At 35.9% G+C, this 19,860-nt stretch overlaps 1 protein-coding gene across 5 annotated transcripts in view; it reads right to left on the minus strand.

Moving 5' to 3' along the window:
- The window catches only part of DENND4A (DENN domain containing 4A), a 118,880-nt gene that overhangs the window by 84,108 nt on the left and 14,912 nt on the right, over window positions 1-19,860 (minus strand). For 4 of the 5 annotated variants that reach the window (XM_055536732.1, XM_055536735.1, XM_055536736.1 and 1 more), the window contains exon 2: window positions 7,884-7,960. The exons of the other annotated variant lie outside the window; for it this stretch is intronic. The gene's annotated coding sequence lies outside the window, so the exon portion shown is untranslated. The remainder of the gene's footprint in view (window positions 1-7,883; window positions 7,961-19,860) is intronic. 5 annotated transcript variants of the gene reach the window in all.

The following is a 19,860-nucleotide window of genomic DNA, read 5'->3' on the forward strand; positions in this document are numbered from 1 at the left end:
TTGATTATATTCTTTGCAGCCAAAGATGGAGAAGCTCTATACAGTCAGCAAAAACAAGACCAGAAGCTGACTGTGGCTCAGATCATGAACTCCTTATTTGCAAAATTCAAACTTAAATTGAAGAAAGTAGGGAAAACCACTAGACCATTCAGGTATGATCTAAATCAAATCCCTTAGAATTATACATTGGAAGGAACAAAGAGATTCAAGGGATTAGATCTGATAGACAGAGTGCCTGAAGAACTATGGATGGAGGTTAGTGACACTGTATAGGAGGCTGTGATCAAGACCATCCCCAAGAAAAAGAAATGCAAAAAGGCAAAATGGTTGTCTGAGGAGGCCTTACAAATAGCTGAGAAAAGAAGAGAAGCTAAAGGCAGAGGAGAAAAGGAAAGATATACCCATTTGAATGCAGAGTTCCAAAGAATAAGATAAGAAAGCCTCCCTCAGTGATCAATGCAAAAAAAGAGAGGAACACAACAGAATGGGAAAGACTAGAGATCTCTTCAGGAAAATCAGAGATACCAAGGGGACATTTCATGCAAAGATGGACACAATAAAGGATAGAAATGATATGGACCTAACAGAAGCAGAAGATATTAAGAAAAGGTGGCAAGAATACACAGAAGAACTGTACAAAAAAGATCTTAATGACCCAGATAACCATGATGGTGTGATCACTCTCCTAGAGCCAGACATCCTGGAATGCGAAGTCAAGTGAGCCTTAGGAAGCACCACTACGAACAAAGCTAGTGGAGGTGATGGAATTCCAGTTGAGCTATTTCAAATCCTAAAAGATGATGCTGTTAAAGTGCTGCACTCAATATGCCAACAAATTTGGAAAACTTAGCAGTGGCCACGGGACTGAAAAAGGTGAGTTTTCATCCCAATCCCAAAGAAAGGCAATGCCAAAGAATGTTCAAACTACCACACAATTGCACTGATCTCACACACTAGCAAAGTAATGCTCAAAATTCTCCAGGCCTTCAAAAGTACATGAACCATGAACGTCCAGATGTTCAAGTAGGATTTAGAAAAGGCAGAGGAACGAGAGATCAAATTGCCAGCATACACTGGATTACTGAAAAAGCAAGGAGTTCCAGAAAAACATCTATCTCTGCTTTACTGACTATGCCAAAGCCTTTGACTGTGTGGATCACAACACACTGTGGAAAATTCTGAAAGAGATGGGAATACCAGACCACCTGACCTGCCTCCCAAGAAATCTGTATGCAGGTCAAGAAGCAACAGTTAGAACTGGACATGGGACAACAGACTGGTTCCAAATAGAGACAGGAGTACATCAAGGCTGCTTTGTCACCCTGCTTATTTAACTTATATGCAGAGTACATCATGCAAAATGCCAGGCTGGATGAAGCACAACCTGGAGTCAAGATTGCCGGAAGAATTATCAATAACCTCAGATATGCAGATGACACCACACTTATGGCAGAAAGCAAAGAACTAAAGAACCTCTTGATGAAAGTAAAAGAGGACAGTGAAAAAGTTGGCTTAAAGCTCAACATTCAGAAAACGAATATCATGGCATCTGGTCCCATCACTTTATGACAAATAAATGGGGAAACAATGGAAACAGTGACAGACTTTAATTTTGGGGGCTCCACAATCACTGCAGATGGTGACTGCAGCCATGAAATTAAAAGACACTTGCTCCTTGGAAGAAAAGCTATGACCAACCTAGACAGCGTATTAAAAAGCAGATATTACTTTGCCGCCAAAGGTCCATCTAATCACAGCTATGGTTTTTCCAGTAGTCATGTATGGATGTAAGAGCTGGACTATAAAGAATGCTGAGCACAGAAGAACTGATGCTTTTGAATTGTGGTGTTGGAGAAGACTCTTGAGAGTCCCTTGGACTCCTAGGAGATTCAACCAGTCCATTGTAAAGGAAATCAGTCCTGAATATTCATTGGAAGGACTGATGCTGAAGCTGAAACTCCAATACTTTGGCCACCTGATGCGAAGAACTGACTCATTTGAAAAGACCCTGATGCTGGGAAAGATTGAAGGCAGGAGGAGAAGGGGATGACAGACGATGAGATGGTTGGATAGCATCACCAACCTGATGGACACGAGTTTGAGCATGCACCAGGAATTGGTGACAGACAGGGAGGCATGGCATGCTGCAGTCCATGGGGTCGCAAAGAGTCAGACATGACTGAGTGACTGAACTGAACTGAAAAATATTAAATCCTCAGAAATTCTCTGATAAACGTACCTGATTTATTTTGCTTTTATCCACGATTTTCCAAGTCTATTTGAACAATGAACCCTATTTTCCAACTTAAACACTAGATGAAGCCCTCAGAACACGCTTTAGAAAATGCTATTTAAAGTAAATAATCTTTTTTGTATACTATAAAATACCTAAGGGCAACAAATTCTCATATATTTGTGTATAAGTTATCACCATTTTCATCGTAATCCCAAAACTCATTTAATTTTTTATATGGCTAATGTCATGGTTTTCAGAATTCATGTCACATATTTTAGAATTTATATCCATTGCTCAAATGTTCTCTGTAAATATTCTCACCATTTGCTTAGATAACATGCCTAAAGAAGGATCAAATGTCCCTACTTGTTTTATTTAGGTATATATGGCTCCTGTGTAGCAATTTCCTAACATATAAGATTTCTACACAAAAGAGCTTAAACTTTCAGAAGTCTCTCCCAGACTGACAGTAAAGAGAAAGTAATAACCTGTTCTCCTGACAAAACTCTGTTAAACACTATTACAGGTGTTCACCTGCCTATTACAGGTGTTGACAAAAAAAAAAAAAAGCCAACAACACACACAGCTCTCCATTTTTTTTAAGGTAGGAAAACAAAAACAGTTTTTTAAAGCACTTTTGTATTTAACTTTTTTCATTAAATAGTCTTTGAAAATAAAGCTTTAATGGCTATATTTTATTTATTTATTTTTTTAAATTTTATTTTATTTTTAAACTTTACATAATTGTATTAGTTTTGCCAAATATCAAAATGAATCCGCCACAGGTATACCTGTGTTCCCTACCCTGAACCCTCCTCCCTCCCCACACCATCCCTCTGGGTCGTCCCAGTGCACTAGCCCCAAGCATCCAGTATCGTGCATCGAACCTGGACTGGCAACTCGTTTCATACATGATATTTTACATGTTTCAATGCCATTCTCCCAAATCTTCCCACCCTCTCCCTCTCTCACAGAGTCCATAAGACTGATCTATACATCAGTGTCTCTTTTGCTGTCTCGTACACAGGGTTATTGTTACCATCTTTCTAAATTCCATATATATGCGTTAGTATACTGTATTGGTGTTTTTCTTTCTGGCTTACTTCACTCTGTATAATAGGCTCCAGTTTCATCCACCTCATTAGAACTGATTCAAATGTATTCTTTTTAATGGCTGAGTAATACTCCATTGTGTATATGTACCATAGCTTTCTTATCCATTCATCTGCTGATGGACATCTAGGTTGCTTCCATGTCCTGGCTATTATATGAGCGTAACATTACTGACCTGTTTCCTTACTGTTGATCATTTATTGTATCTACTTATTTTGCTAATATTTTAAAATGCTAAGATAAATAACTTTGAACATAAACCTCTGGCTACAACTCTTATTATTTCTTCAGGATAAATTTATTAAAGTAGAATTTTGGGGTCAAATAGACATATACACTTACAGCTTCTGTAAGTGTTCATTTGCTTTTGTGTGGGCATGAATTTTAAATCAAAAGCTCTTGATAGGCACGAGTCTTAAAGAGTACCTTAATAGAGCACTTTTCTTTCATCATAATGAAGAGATTAAATATTCTTTTTCCTAAATTCTAACTTCACATTATTTAAACTAAAGTATACAGTTACTATTACATGCAATAAAGTTTTATGTCTTGCTATGCAGAAAGAAGGGAAAGAGAATGGAAATAGCACTATGATGAAAACATATATATATTTAATAGGTTCTTCTGCAAGCTACTACCTTAGCCATTGGAAATAAACAGCTATTATACTATCAAGCAGATATTTGGGAAAAATTGTATGAAAATCTTGTTTTTGTTACATCTTCCTGGCTCACAAATTTTAATAATTTGATTTGACTCACAACTGAATATGGTAAATAACTACTAAAAGGGAACGAGTCAAAAGTTCTTCATCAACACATATAAGAGTAATCAGGAAGTTCTCTAGTGGTCCGGAGGCTAAGACTTGGAGCTCCCAATGCAAGGGCCTTGGTTCAGTCCCTGCTTGGAGAGCGGAATCCCACACGCTGCAGCTAAAGGATTTGCATGCCACAAGGAAGACCAAAGATCCAGCATGCCACACTTAGGACCTGGTGCAGCTCCATAATTTTTTTTTTTTAATTGAGCAATCAATTTTAAAGTGGTGATAAAATCCTCTTTTATTAATAGAATAGTAAATTATATATCACTTCAGTTATCTTGCCTTTTATTCCATTTATTCATTTAGGTGTGGAGAGTGGTAAGGAAAGTAGGCAAAATATTTGAAGGCATTCTCTAATGACAAAGCATATAAAGTCAAGAGCATCGCTGGCAACATCCCATATGACTTCTAGATCTCAATGTTCTTTAATTCACTCAAGAAGAGTTTATAATACTGAAAATGCACCTCTACTTTTTATTTCAAATCAACTGTTTATAAAGTAAGTTTGAGGTTTAGAAACTAGGGGTTAGATACTGTTACAAATTACAAGGCAAAGAAAATAATGAAAATCTTTAACTCAGGGTAGTTATTTCCTAACAGTTTCAATAAATCATGAGACTTCCATTGGAGTGTGAAATTTACAATCCTCATAGAAAATAATAAACATGTATTAAGACAAAATGTCTTATGTTGGTAAGAGCCAACAAAAGTTACTTGGCAAGAACATTTAAGGAAAGCATTCGTAGTCATGTACAAAACTTGGACTCTCAGTGTAGAACATCAGAGCAAAACCCCTAAACAATTAGGAGGTAAATTTTTCTTTTTTATTTTTTTTGGAGGTAAACTTTTTAAAATTTATTTTGGAAACTGGGGGCCACACAAAATAAGTATTTGATCCAATAGTTCTCTACGTAATCATAGTAATGTAAACCCATGAAACAACTTTACTAAAACTCGAGTAACAATATTACATCATTAAACAGTTATTGTTTTAATTCTTCTTTGTTCAACATGATACAGATAACTTAAAGAATTAGTTCATAATATGTTTACAGACATCTTTTTTAAATTTCACATCCCTACTTGGTGTGTTTAATTTCAAATTACATCTATTTTCTTTGAGATTAGAAAACAAGAAGGATGTGCTCTCTATTCCTAAAAGGTTCATGAGAACGAAATTGAGAAATCATTACAAGAAAGCTCTTGCCCATTCAGCAACTAATGGAGACTGACTTGCTTTTCTCCCTTTCAATCTCTGCCCAATCAATTCAGATTCTTTTTTATTTCTACTATCACTCCATTATGTCAAGTAGTAAAGCATTTGCTATCTAGGCTAACTCTAAGGACAAGAAAAGGCAAGAGTGGAAATCAGAGGCAACATTTTAAAGATATACGAAAAACAAAAATATGAGAACATAAATTTTGCAAAATTACAGACTTACTGAGTTGGTAAAAGGAGCAAAGTCTTTCAGATAGGGCCTCATATAGATATAAACTCAAGATTATGCATGAAAATGGCTGATAACACAATGGACCAGCTCAACGGCCTCTCACTCCAGTTCACTTAAATAAACTGGAAGAAATTTTATTTTTAAAAAAGATAAATTAAAAATTTTTTTTTAATTTTTCATATTAAAAAAATTTTTTTTAATTAAAAAAAAAAACACCTGTAATTTCACAGTTAAAAGCCTAACCAAGCTCATCTTTTCTTACATTATCAAAACTGGAGACTCTCATTCCCATCTTTTTGTCAACTTCATCTCACACTGTTCTTCCAGCCAAGGTATTCTATCTACTGTCCTGCAACTACACCTTTGCTCTTTTCTTTTGATGATACATTATTACCTTTTTCTAGTTCATATATGTTCACCTTATTTTTCAAAACAATTTAAACATATGTGGATTTTCATTTAAACTTTATGAATTGTACGAAACAGAAGAAAAAGAAATTCAATAATTCCATTCACAATAATAAATCTGGTTTATATTTAACTAAGTTTCCTAGTTTTCTTTTGAGCATAGAAACATCTTTCTGCTCTTCATCTCCCTCTCGGTCACTAAGTCGCATCCGACTCTTTGCAACCTTATGGACTATAGCCCAGCAGGCTTCTCTGTCCATGGGATTTCCCAAGCAAGAATACTGGAGTGGGTTGCCATGTACTTCTTCATGGAATCTTCCCCAACCAAAGACTGAACCCATGTCTCCTGCATTGCAGGTGGATTCTTTACCTGCTGAGCCATCTGGAAGCCCTCATGCACAGTTATAATACAGAAGTATTTTTATTTTACTTATTTAATAAGTATTAGTTGGCTATAATCTTCATAATTATATTAAATGACCACGTAATACTCCATTAAATAGAAATAGACACTATAATCAGTACCCAATACTTCCTCTCCCTGCTAGTGCCCAAAGTATGGTAGGTAGGTGCTTAAAAAATTTAAGTGAATAAATAGTTCACTTTCAAACTTCCTCAAGTATATAAACTTCCTAAATGTAATGTCTTTTTTCTATAATTCACAATTTTCTGAACCTCGATTACCTTAAATACTATAGCTATTGAATGTAGGATAAACACAGATAAACTAGATTTGAGTCTAACTTATCAGGGACTTGGACAAAAGTAAAAATTTATTGAATAAGTAATTGATTCATTCATCCAATGAATTTTTTATAGTTTTTAAAATCTAACACTATTCTAAATGTCGATGACAGTATTGATGAAAGCTAGTGTATGCCTTCTTGCTTAGCTTTACCTTTCTATATCTCTCTATTCTTTTATTCCACTTTTAGTCATCTTTTCTCCTACCACATTTCCAGATTTCAGTGGCCTGCCTTCACCCTGCCCAAAGTTTTTCTACCAGTTTCTCCCTAAGGCTCCAAGGAGAGAAGTGACTGCTACTTTGTTTTCCCTTTCCCCCAGCTCCCTGAAAACCGGCACAAGCTGCTTAGAAAATGGCATTCTAGGGAGATTTTGAAAGGAAAAAAAAAAAAATCTTGTTTGTATACCATAATTAACAGGTTTACTTTTTTAAAAAAAAAAGGTTTAACCCACCCAAGCCAACTGACTTTTTAAAAGTAAATTTTAGTAACAAAAAGTGACAGAGTATGTGGGGCAAAGTTCTTAAGCAAGGGGGAGCTTATTTGTCTTCTAGACTGCTTTGAAACCACTTCCCCTCTCAATACCTATTCCCAAGAAAACACCAATAGTAAAAAACAAAAACACAATATGTAATTTGGCAGCTCCCTTTTGAAAGATTACCAATACCTAATTTATATTAAAAAAAAAAGTTAGGATAAGGATAATAGACATTTAAAGGGGAAGAGATCTTTTCATTAGTGATAGTCTTAACCCTTACTTTAGAGCCAAAGAAACTGAAGCACAAAAGGTAGCTTACTTAAGGATACCTAGTTAGCGGTAGAGCCTGGGCAAGCACTCACGTCCCTTCATCTAGAATTCTTTACACTTGGAGATGCTATTTCTAAGATGTTTCTAATAAACAGTGTTGAATTAATACTGACCCAGGGCACACCTGAAACATCTTTTTTTAACAAGTTATTTCATGCCACTTGTTACTTAAAATCATTACCTGGTGAATATAGGCCAAATTCTTGTTAAGAGATCTGATAAATTAACAGTTCACTGTGTTTATATAGCAAACAGTTAATAAAAATAAATATAAATGTAAAAAAAAAAAAACCAAACTACTTACACATTACTGAAAGTCTCTCTGAAAATGATGCCCGATCTCAATTTGTGAATTCTGCAAGCCTCAGAGTTTGAGAAATACTGTATTAAAAAGAGTAAGAATTGAGCTCAAATTAATTCCAATCAAGTATTTTCCCCTAAGATGCCTGTGTATATTTAAAAGTTCTGTTAATAACGATAATTTGCAAACATAAAGATTGCATGTATTGCTTTCATTTGGTTAAGTAATTTTCATATACCAGCTCTTTCAGAAAACACATTTCAGTCAAGAATAAATAACACTTAAAAAATAGATAAAGGGGACAAAGAGAAAACAAAACAAAAAAATAAGGGCACAAAAGAGTAAATGTGTACAGAAACAAGAAGAAAGAAAAACATGTCAATTTCTGAGACATTATGTATAGTATCTCATTCCTAGAAGAAAAATATAGGCACAAGCACAAGAGGAAGAAACCATAGTTTTAACTAATACTGAATATCTAATAATAACAGGGAAATAGCAGCAGCAGCAGACACCAGACTGACCTAACTTGGTGGATCTTTGGTGCCTGTCTGGGAAATGGGAGAGATGTGGGGAAAGGGCTAAAATCAATTAAAGCGATTCAAGTGTCTTAGGATGGAAAAGTGGATAAAAAGAATGAATGCAAAATAACATTAAGTACAATCTTGCTACATTTCGGACTGCTAAAAATGATCGAGATAGATATGTATGTTTGAAAAAGCAGGATGCCACTCCACATCAGATTCACTGAGTATCTTCAGTCAGTAAATATGGAGTGGTGGCTCAGATGGTAAAGAATCCACCTGCAATGCAGGAGACCTGGGTTCGATCCCTGGATTGGGAAGATCCCCTGGAGGAGGGCATGGCAACCCACTCCAGTATTCTTGCCTGGAGAATCCCCATGGACAGAGGAGCCTGGCGGACTACGTCCATGGGGTTGCAAAGAGTCAGACACGACTGAGCGGCTAAGTACACATCTATTTTTCAAATAATTCTAAAATCTAAACCAATACAATTTTGTAAAGTAATTAGCCTCCAATTGAAATAAATTAAAAAAAGAAAAATCCAGTAATGATAAAAAATAAATAAATAAAAAATAAAATCTTATCGTGGACAGGCACCAAAGAAACAATGTAAATACAGATCTGCTGAAACAATTTTTAAATTCAGCATCAGATTATCACAAAAACGTTCTAGTTGAAATACTCAATGTATATGAAAAATACTGGAAAAATCTGAAAACTGCACCTATTTTATTGGTAGAATATCAGGATTGTTTGAAGCAATTATAAATTATGAATGTAGTATATAATCAATTCCAAACAAATTTTCTGCACACTGAGTTTCCTTATATAGTAAGAACATTTTATGACAGTGACTTCCATGTACCTATGCTCCATTAAATATTTGTTACTAAAAAAACAAAGCATTTTCTTTAATGTTGACATTTTCAGATTAATTTACAGCAGCATTCAAAATATGAAGTGTTTCCTCTTTGACAGAAGAAATTTCTAAAACTGTTACTTTGATTCCATGAACTGTATGAAAAAACGGACCCATTATTAGAATTACCTGGTTTCCCATTACACAGAAAGTGAGACTGATGTGAAACTGGCATCATTTAAGTGTTTACAAAGTTCTTCTGTTAATGGACACAACCCATCACCACTATTGCTTCACTTTGTGTACATGCATAAGAAAACTTGCAACAAAAAATGCATAAAATCTGTTTAGTAGCGCATCCTTTGAAGTAAATGGAAAGTCATGCTCCTCAAAGTGCTTCCTGCAGCTACATATGTTCAATTATCTTTCAGCACATACTTCTTTAAATTGCTGTTATTTTTAATTGAACTTTTCATTCTGAAATAATTTTAGATTTACATTCAGTTGAAAAAAAACAATAGAGATCTGGTATAATTTTTACCCAGTTTCTCCCAATGGTAAAATCTTGAAAAATCATAGTATAATCATAGTGGGGATACTGAATGATGCAATTCTATCTTATTCTGATATTCCCAATTTTACTTGTATTTGTGTGTGTATATGTGTGTATTTAGTTCTATACAATTTTATTAAATGTGCAGCTTCATGTACTTATCACCCAACTCAAGATACACAACAGTTCCATCCCAAGGATCCTTAGTGTTGCCCTTTTATAAGTACGCCCACTTCCCTCCTGCCCTCCCCACACTGTCCATATATCTGTGGAGTGGTATATTTTTACCAGAGAGCACACAGGGCCAATGAAAGGAAAAGAAAGTCTCTAAAGCAATAACCCCCTTACAAAATAGGTGGAGAAACAAACCAGAGAAAAAAGCATATGCATGTGCAAAGACTTACTGGTCACATTTACTCAGCCATCTGGAACATTACATTTGAATATAATTATGCAAACATAAATGCACAGGCATATACATACACGCAAAGATAGAAACAGAGAGTGATCATCTACTAAGTCACAGTGACAATCAATCTCCTTGATTCTGAGGTAAATTTTCCTATCATGAATAAAATCCAGACTAGAATCAAGTGCACAAATAATGCTACAGAATGACTGGGGCCTCCCAGGTGGCTCAGTGCTAAAGAATCTGCCTGCTAATGCAGGAGACATGGGTTCGATTCCTGAGTCAGGAAGATACTCTGGAGGAGGAAATGCCAACCCACTGCAGTATCCTAGCCTGGAGGATCCCACAGACAGAGGACCCTGGTGGGCTACAGTCCATAGGGTCACAAAGAGTCAGACACCATTGATCAACTGAGCACCTGAGCATGAGAACGCACAGAACGACTGCAACGGGGATTCCTAGATGTATAAGAAAATGTTTTAAAAAAGAGTTTTTACTGTGTTCAGGGGTAAACCTGCCACCCCCCACACCCACCCAGAAATTAGATTTGAACTAAAGTAGCAGGGACTTCCTCAGTGATCCAGTGGTGAAGACTTTCTGCTCCCAATGCAGGGGGCACAGGTTTGATTCCTGGTTGGGAAACTTAAGATCTCACATTTCATGTGGCATAGCCACACACACACACACACACACACACACACAAAAAAAAGACTGTAAAACTAATGTTTAAAAATAAAGTAGTTGGTATTCCCTTGAGAGTATAAATCTGGTGTGGAAAGAAGAGGCACAGATTGGAAATAACTGAGGGTTAATATGCAGATACCTCGTCTCTCCAGACAGACTATAAACAATTCAAAGGCAGAAACCCTGTCTTTCATTTCTTTTGATTCCTCACATAAATTATAGGAGTTATAAATACATGGTAGGTATATAAATATTTATTAAATGAATGAGGTAAGCACAGTAGAGGAAAAATGTGAAGAGTAAGACACCACAGAATCATAGGATTTTAGAGCAAGGAGGGTACTTTCAATCCTTTTTATAAATGAAGAAATGGAGGCATAAATGTTAAACAGCTTGCCTAAAGACCATATACATCAGTTTATAACTCAACTCCCATGGCTTTAAATTTGGAGTTCTTCTATTCCATATTTCAATTAAAGAATGACAGAGAAGAAAGTAATTCCTGGGGGAGCCCTGTATATTAATTCATGAATGTGAGCTTTGATGAACCAAAAAAGTTAATAGGTAAGTGAGAGAAGTTAAACTAGATGGGTGGGGTAAGAAATAGAATGGCAGGTAAATAGAATGAATGACCAAGAATCAGGGAAAAGTGTAAAATAGAAAACGAAAGAAGATAAAGAGATATGGCAAGAAAAGTAATAAAAAAGATGAGTAAAAAAGAAGTGCAGAAATGGGAAGGAGAAAAGTGAGAAATGGTTAGAGAGGTATGAAGAGATGGTATCTGGAGAATTTTTAATGCTATTTATATGTTCAAGAATTTTTAAAAATATTTATTTATTTTTGGCTGCATCAGGTCTTAGCTGTTGGCACACAGGATCTTCATGTGGGCTTCTCTCTTGTTGTGATGTGCAGGACTCTGTAGTTGCAGCTTGTGGGCTTAGCTGCCACACAGCATGTGGGATCTTAGTTCCCCAACCAGGGATCCAGCCTACATCCTCTGCATTGACAGGTGGATTCTTAACCACACGACCATCTCAGGAAACTAAAGTAGGATATTAGGAAAATAATAAGGAATAATGAAGAACCAACTACAAACAATGGGTATTAAAAATAATAAATTTTAAATCAGGTTTAATAATGAATATAAATACAGTTGAATATTATATTTGATACAATAGAAAAAAATCAATATACTTGAAAATGAAATCAGTGAACAGATGATCAGAATAAGATATTAAGAAGGCACAAAGCAATTAAAAATATATATCATAAAAGTTTAAAAATATAGAAGCTTTAAAGAATAAGAGGACAACCCACAAAGGAAACATTTGCAAAAGATCTGACATAGGAGTCTTTCCCAAAATATACAAGGAACACTTGAAACTAAACAATAAGAAAATCAATCAACCAATTAAAAAATGGGCAAAAGACCTGAACAGACACTTCACTAAAGACAACATACATGTGGCAAGTAAGCATCTGAAAAGATATTCAACATCATATATTAGGAAAATGCAAAGTAAAATAACAATAAAAAATCACCACACTCCTATTAAAATGGCCAAAATCTAGGACACTGACAACACCAAATGATGGCAAGAATGTGGGGCAGCAGAAACTCATTCACCGCTGGTGAAAATGGAAGATAAATCATATAGTCACTCTGGGGGACAGTTTGGCAATTTCTTACCAAACTAAGCATACTCTTACCATATGATCCAGCAACCACACTCAGTACTTACCCAAATGAGTTGAAAACGTGTAAACTCAAAAACCTGTCTGTGATGTGTACAGCAGCTTTATTCATAATTGCCACAGTTGAAAGGAACTAAAATGTCTTTCAGCAGGTGAATGGATTAATTAACTAGTACATCCAGACAACGGAATATTTTTCAGTGCTAAAATGAAATGAGCTATCAAACCATGAAAAGACATGAAGAACCTTACCTTCATATTACTATGTGAAAAAAGCCAATCTAAAAAGGCTATGTGCTGTATAATTTCAACTATATGACATTCTGGAAAAGACAAAACTATGACAGTAAAACTTTTTACAAAACAGTAAAAAGATCACCAGTTGCCAGCAAGTTAGGAAGAAAGGATAAACAGCCTGAGCACAGAGGATTTTAAGGCAGTGAAACTATCCTGTATGATATATAACGGCACATACATGTCATTATACATTTGTTAAAACCCACGGAAGGTACAACACAAAGAGTGAACCCTACTGTAATCTATGAACTTTGGTGATAATGATGTGTCAGCGTAGGTTCATGGGTTATAACAAATGCATTGCTCTGGTGTGGTATGTTGATAGTGGGAAAAGCTGTATTTGTTGGTGGAAGGTGTACACAGACACTCTCTACAATTTCTGCTCAATTTTGCTGTATCTAAAACTATTTTTTTTAACTATTTTAAAAAATAAAGTATAATTAAAGGGAAAAAATAAAAGAATTAGTTGTGAAGAGTTAGTTGTGAACATATATGGATGCTAGGAAAAACAGAGTTGATATCTAAATAACAGGCTTTCAGAAGGTGAGAAAGAAACAGAAATGAGGAATAATGAGAAATAATGACCAATAATTTCCAAAAATTAAAGATATGTCAGTTTGATATATAATAAAAAATACCTAGACACTTTATAAAGAAATCTTAGAACATCTCAAAGAGAAAATTCTAAAAATTCCCCCCCCCAAAAGTAGCTCACCTACAAGAAAAAAAAAATTATAGGTTTCTAATTATTGACAGTAATAATGTATGTAAATGTAATATTTTTAATTTTAATTAAAATTTTAATTAAAATTTAAAATTTTTAATTTAATTAAAATTTAATTAAATGTTAAAAATTAATTAAAATTGAAATTTTACTTTTAATATTTTTTAAATTTTCATTTAAAAAATGAAATTGAATATATAACTAAGTGAAAGTGTGTCTGTCACTCAGTCTTGTCTGACTTTTTTAAACTATTATTTAAACACAAGGATGAAATAAAGACATTCTTAGGAATATAAGAACTCAGATAGTTTACCACAAAAACTGCTAAACAAAAAAAATCAAAATATTGGTCCAGATGTTATAAATCTAGGCAGCTCCATAAGATATGGCAAGAAAGAATGAGTAAATAACTTAAAGGGGACTTCCATGGCAGTCTAGTGCTTAAGACTCAGTGCTCCCAATGCAGAGCGTGCTGGTTTGATCCCCAGTCTGGGAAGATTCCACGTGCCTCATGGTATGAAAAAAAAACAAAACCCAAAACTTAAAAGATTCACTCTTGTTAAACAATGGAAGTGGGGAGAGAGAATGAAGGTAGAAAAAGAAGGAGAAAAAAAATATACCATAATAATCTTGAATATTAAAAGACGAGAATGTTAACATGATGGGGACAGAGAAGAGGGCCTACTAAAATACATGCCTTATTTAGGGGTGAAGATACATATAATCAATAAGTTTAAAAATTTGACAAATATAAATATAGAACAGGATTTAGTGACTGAACAACAACACCAAATATAAATAAGAATAAAAGTAAAGGGTAACCACTAGAAGAATAAAGAATAAAAATAGAAAACATAATTCTCAAACTGGCACCAAAAAAATTATTTATCCTCAAAAATTGGAAAAGAGAAAGAAAAGAAATTAGGGTAAATAGAAAACACAGAGTAAAATGGTAGGAGTAATTCCTGATGTAATAGAACGAGTTTAGCATATTAAAAATCTCTGAGAAAGCACACGTAGAGGTAACATGCCAATCTTCTTGCTGATCCTTGAATAAATCAGTTGAGTTCCAGACTCAGGACCCTTTTATCCTTCCTGCTTTCTCTGCCTGGAATAGTCTTCCCAGATGCCAGCTGGTCGAATCTGTGTCTCCTGCACTGGGAGGTGGATTCTTTATCAATGAGCCAACAGAGAAGCCCAGGATGGCATGCTAGGTAAACATGTTAAAGTAGATATCTGTGGGGGAAAGGGAATGGGAGCAAAGATGGAGGATAAAGGAAGATAAAATTAAAACAGGACCCCATACAGTCAAGGACAAAAGAGTACCATGTAGTCAGAAATATGATTAAATCAATTCTCTATAACTGAGGCTTCCTTGCCACACTTCCTCCCAAAGAGATATTTAGCCACTGGTTTCAGCAAAACTTGGGCGGTACTGGTGGCTCAGATGGTAAAGAACCTGCCTGCAATGCAGGAAACCTGGGTTCCAACCCTGGGTTAGGAAGATCCCCTGGAGAAGGGAATGACAACCCACTCCAGTATTAATGCCTGAAGAATGCGATGGAGAGAGGAGCCTGATGGGCTATAGTCCACAGGGTCACAAAAAGTCAGACACAACTGAGCGACTGACACTTTCAGTCTCTTTTTTCCTAGCAAAACCCAAATCATTGTGACCTTGAGAAGACTCACGTCAGTAAAGTTTTAGTAAGAAGAAAGCCCAACTAGAATGAGCTGAGTAGAGAATGGAGAGTGAGGAAGTATATATAAACCTTCGCCGGAGTTTTGATATAGAGGGAAGCAGGAAAGTGGCGTGGTAATTTCAGAAGACATGGAACCAACCACAGACTTTTCTAAAGAAATGAACAAAATTAAGGGGGTATGCCGAGAGCATATCCAGCAGAGACAGGAAAAGGAGATGAAGAAGAAAAAGATAACTGTAAAAGCCTTGAGAAAGTATGAGAGGATGGGGTCCAAAACAGATCTCTATGATTATGTCTAATCATAGAGACAAGGATTTCTCTACAAAAACAAGCTTCCCATACAAATGTTTAACAATGATTCTTCTGAATATGTGGGCTCTGGCAATGTGGGTTCTTAACTTTTTTTTTGGATAATGTACCTCCTTGAGAATCTGACTAGTGCTATGAATCTTCTCTGTCTTAAACTACACATACTTATTTAGATAGATATTCAGATAGAACTTTACATACAACTTTAAGGGGGTCACTGAGCCATGCTCCCCAAGCTAATCCATACACAAGTCTGTTTCAGGTGGGTTTTATTCACTTTTAATTTTTAATTAAAGCATAACGTACATATAGAAAACCAGAACTGCAGGAAAGTGAACACAACAGTACCATTATATATACCTTTAAGAAACAGAACAGTGCCAGTAACTGGAAGTCCCGAATTCCCCTTCGGTCCTCCCAAAAAGAACCACTGTTTTGACTTCGAGCACTGAATTATTTTTGTCTATTTCTGAATTTCATATAAATGGAAGGTGGAAGGATTCATACAGGATGTATTCTTTTGGTCCAGTTTTTTTTACTCTACACTGTTTCTGATATTCAGTCATACTCATATATGTAGCAGTAGTTTGTTCCCTTTCAGTTCTGTATAGTTTTTCATTGAGAATATCATAATTTTATGTATCCATTCCACTGTTAACAGACATCTAGATTATTTCCAAAGACAGGCTATTACAAATAATTATAAAGCCATATACAAATTATTTTCCAAATATACCTACAAACAAAGGTGGTAGGTTATAGGATAAACGTATACCCAACTTTGGTACATAATGACAGTGTTCCAAAGTGACTGTACTAACACCTTATATTTGAGTAAGATGGCTGAGAAATAAAAACTTACTTTTTTTGCAAGCAGAAACATTTCTCTGATCTCTCTAAAATAGTCAGTTCAGTTGCTCAGTTGTGTCCGACTCTTTGCAACCCATGGACTGCAGCATGCCAGGCTTCCCTGTCCATCACCAACTCCCGGAGCATGCTCAAACTCATGTCCATTGAGTGGGTGATGCCATCCAACCATCTCATCCTCTGTCATCCCCTTCTCCTCCTGCCTTCAATCTTTCCCAGCATCAGGGTCTTTTCCAATGAGTCAGTTCTTTGCAGCAGGTGGCCAAAGTATTGGAACTTCAGCTTCAGCATCAGTCCTTCCAATGAATATTCAGGACTGATTTCCTTTAGGATTGACTGGTTGGATCTCCATGCAGTCCAAGGGACTCGCAAGAGTCTTCTCCAAGACCACAGTTAAAAAACATCAAATTCTTCAGCACTCAGCCTTCTTTATAGCCCAGCTCTCAATCTATACATGACTACTGGAAAAACCATAGCTTTGACTAGATGGACTTTGTTGGCAAAGTAGTATCTCTGCTTTTTCATACGCTGTCTAGGTTGGTCATAGCTTTTCTTCCAAGGAGCAAGCATCTTTTAATTTCATGGCTGCAGTCACCATCTGCAGTGATTGTGGAGCCCCCAAAATTAAAGTCTCTCACTGTTTCCACTGTTTCCTCATTTATTTGCCATGAAGTGATGCATGAAGTTAACATTACTTTGCTAGCGTGTGAGATGAGTACAATTGTGCGCTAAGTTTGAATGTTCTTTCGTATTGCCTTTCTTTGGGACTGCAATGAAAACTCACCTTTTCCAGTCCTGTGGCCACTGCTGAGTTTCCCAAATTTGCTGGCATATTGAGTGCAGCATTTTCACAGCATCATCTTTTAGGATTTGAAATAGCTCAATTGGAATGTCAGCACCTCCACTAGCTTTTTTTGTAGTGATGCTTCCTAAAGCCCACTTGTCTTTGCATTCCAGGATGTCTGGCTCTAGGTGAGTGACCACACCATTGTGATTATCTGGGTCATTAAGATCTTTTTTGCATAGTTCTTCTGTTTATTCTTGCCACCTTTTCTTAATATCTTCTGCTTCTGTTAGGTCCATACCATTTCTGTCCTTTATCGAGCCCATCTTTGCATGAAATGTTTCCTTGGTATCTCTAATTTTCTTGAAGAGATCTCTAGTCTTTCCCATTTCATTGTTTTCCTCTATTTCTTTGCATTGATCGCTGAGGAAGGCTTTCTTATCTCTCCTTGCTGTTCTTTGGAACTCTGCATTCAAATGGGTATCTTTCCTTTTCTCCTTTGTCTTTAGCTTCTCTTCTCACAGCTTTTTGTAAGGTCTCCTCAGACAGCCATTTTGATTTTTTGCCTTTCTTTATCTTGGGGATGGTCTTGATCACTGCCTCCTGTACAGTGTCACGAACCTCTGTCCATAGTTCTTCAGGCACTCTATCAGATCTAATCCCTTGAATCTCTTTGTTTTTAGGTCAAACCTGAATGGTCTAGTGGTTTTCCCTACTTTCCTCAATTTTAGTCTGAATTTAGCAATACTGGCTTGGTCAAAATGTTCGCTTGGGGTTTTCCATAACATGTTATAGAAAAAAACCCAAAAGAACCTTTGGCTTACTCAACATAAGTTTATTGTAGTTTTGTTTCAATTAAGTCACTGCTATACCAACACTATAAAAAGAGCAGCTAAGTGCTCTGGAGTCAGTTTGCAGAAGTTCAAATCCTACCTCTAATGTTAGTTTATCATACAAGCAAATGAACATGTGCTTAGGGTATGGCAAAAAAAAGTTTAATTGAGTAATTTTACTTAAATATGAGGTATCTTCATTTTAAGAAATCAAAACTTTGCTGATATTGCTTATCTATATGTCTTGGAACTGAGTTTGTTCTGAATTATAAAAGTAGAATCAAAGTCACTTCAAGGCTTGATGATGTAAAGGTTTAGAGACAGGAAATTATGATGGATGCTCTTCATCATTCAACTAATAAATACTACCAAGTGTTTATTGAAAAGGACATGTGTCAGTTCTATTTTTGACCATCCAGCATAAGAACTCCTTTACTATATTAAAAGAATCTGCCACTGTGTGTCTTAGAAGCCCTAGAGTCAACCATGAAAGCCAAGACCACCAGATAACTTGTTTCCCTATTTAGGGACCAGGTACATAGACTGGACAATTAGATGCTTTCACACAGAATGTGAATATAGAGCTAAAATTGGAGAGTTTAAAAGTCATTCTTAGGGCAGTGACATACAGTATCCAGTGGTGGTGTTCCAACAATGGCACCCAATATCCTGTGGAGGAGTCAATGGTGTCTTAAACAGGAAAAGGACATTTCCCTGGCATAACTTTGGCCACAGTCCAGCCTTGAGGTTGGTTAGTTGGTTTCCTATTTGTTCTCAGAGTCTGGTTCTCCAGTCTTTCAGTCACTTCTGTAAGCTAACTAATATCCTTCCAATAAATTCTTTTTAACCAAAGTTGATTTCTGTAGTTGGCAAACAAGAACCCCCAAATGGTAATCTTACCATATGCCAGGCTCTGTACCAGGCACTGGGAACACAAAGACAAATAATTTATGGCCCTGCCTTACAGGAGTTTGAGAAGGCAGACAGACAAACAGACGACTACTGTAAGTGACAAGAAGTACTTCTATCACAGAAGTAATCACAGAAAGTACAAGGACACATAGTTTAGGCTTCCAGAGTCAGAAAAGAGTTATCGTCTAAATGTTGAAATATGAGTAGGGTAATAGAAGAGAGAAGAGTATTCCAAACAAAAGGAGCAACGAGTAAGAGTCATATTGCCTTTTCTTTGCTCATCACTTCCTTCGAAGGATAAAAGTGACAAAAGGCAAACTGAAGAATTTGTAGAAGGGGATGAGAAACAGTTACAATTTGTGATCTGGGTGACAGGTCACAAAATTTTGAGCTTGCTACAGGAAAATAAACTTTATACTCAAAACACACCCAGCCACCATTACTGTTCTCGCCACAACTATCTTTTCTCTCTTTTTCACCTGTATTAGTCACTTCTCAGAACAGTCAACTATGGACCTATGAATTTGGTTTTTCTTTTTTTTTTTTGGTTGGTTGGTTGTCTGTGATAGGCGTGGTATAGGAGTCATGAATGAGTGGATAAAGGAATTGAAAAGAGAAGTAAACGTGTTAACCAACTGATCAGTGTAATGAAGCAAAAAGTGTCCTGCCAACTGCTCACACTACTTTTGCTTAAAGGTAGGTACAAACACCACAGGAGAAAAACAACTGATGTAAAATATTTTATAAAAATATTGTGTGTATGCTTTTTCCTTTAAAATTACAAAATTTCAGTGCTGACATAGGTCATTCTCAGAGCTTTATCTTTTAAA

This window comes from Bubalus kerabau, chromosome 10, assembly GCF_029407905.1.
Source record: "Bubalus kerabau isolate K-KA32 ecotype Philippines breed swamp buffalo chromosome 10, PCC_UOA_SB_1v2, whole genome shotgun sequence".
NCBI classification, from domain to species: Eukaryota; Metazoa; Chordata; class Mammalia; order Artiodactyla; family Bovidae; genus Bubalus; species Bubalus kerabau.